The 1,097-nt window shown below is 65.2% G+C and overlaps 1 protein-coding gene across 2 annotated transcripts in view; it reads right to left on the minus strand.

Annotated features, from left to right (window-relative positions):
• P2ry2 (purinergic receptor P2Y2) overlaps positions 1-719 on the minus strand; it is a 14,683-nt gene extending 13,964 nt beyond the window's left edge. Inside the window, exons 1-2 of one of the 2 annotated variants that reach the window (XM_055623534.1) lie at positions 408-719; positions 196-290 (exon numbers count right to left, since the gene is read on the minus strand). The gene's annotated coding sequence lies outside the window, so the exon portion shown is untranslated. The remainder of the gene's footprint in view (positions 1-195; positions 291-407) is intronic. The other variant, XM_055623533.1, reaches the window with a different exon arrangement.
• Positions 720-1,097: the final 378 nt, after the last annotated feature.

Consider the following 1,097-nt stretch of genomic DNA (forward strand, 5'->3'; position numbering starts at 1 on the left):
ACACACACACACACACACACACACACACACACACACACACACACACAGGACTGAAGAGGACACTGCCTTTCAGGGACACTGACCCTTCCCGCAGCACCACCTGCCAGATTGAAAGTTTCCAGATTCAAGTCTTAACTGTCCGTACATGAAACTGCACCGACACCCCCACCCCAGCCGCGCTGCCACTTATCTCACCTACGCAGGAGTGGGCTCCGGGAGAGACTGGGGAGAGAGGAAGGAACGCAAGCCCAAGAAGTCTCCAGGATTCGCGGGTCTCTGCTCACAGACCTCTGCCCCGGGGGGGGGGGGGGGGGACACAGGCTAGGTCAAGTCCAGCCGCTCACAGCCCGCTAACAGGCAGATTCCCCCGGGACTCTGGTAAAGGTTCCAGGGTGCCTGTCACTCACCGAGATCCACGCTCTAGAGGAAACAAAGTTCAACAGTGCTTCGACCGGCAGCCTGCTGTCACCGTCCTGTTTGCGCAGTACAAGGTCTGGAAGCCCGGGCCCTCGGGACAGAGTCACAGAGTCACGTAATGGGCTCTCCCTGGCCGGCGCTGAGTCGCCCGGCACGCCAGTCCGGGGGCCGCACCCGGCGACCTCTCCCCGGGTCGGTTGCCCTCTAGGTGGCCCCCTCACCTCCCCGCTGCGCTGGTCCCCTCCAGGAGCCGCTGCCGCGGGGCCGAGTCCCATGCCCAGCCACGCAGGGTCCCACGTGCCTGGAAGCGCCGCGGTCCCCGCCCCACCCCGCCTGGCTCCCACCCCGTAGCCGGGTGGCGAGCAGGAGGGCGGGGCGCACTCCGGGCGGACGCCGGGGCCGCCCCCAACCCTCCCAGACAGATGCCTCTAGTCTGTCACCGGCTTGGGGACGCGCCCGGCTGTGCAGCCACGGGTCAGCAAGTTGAGCAGGGAGGGACGGAAGGAGACCGTCCTGGCTGGGCAGAGGCCACCTGCCCTGCACACTGGTTTGCAGAGACGCCCAGGTTTTACAAGGTTTGCTTGGTGTTGGCGTGGCTCCTGTCGCGGCCCAGGACCTTTATACTGACCTGCAGCCTCCCCTAGGCCACCGCCCCAGCTCTTCTCATTACTAATGGACCT

The sequence above is a fragment of the Psammomys obesus genome, unplaced genomic scaffold, assembly GCF_907164565.1.
Source record: "Psammomys obesus unplaced genomic scaffold, mPsaObe1.curated_primary_1811, whole genome shotgun sequence".
In the NCBI taxonomy this organism is placed as follows: Eukaryota; Metazoa; Chordata; class Mammalia; order Rodentia; family Muridae; genus Psammomys; species Psammomys obesus.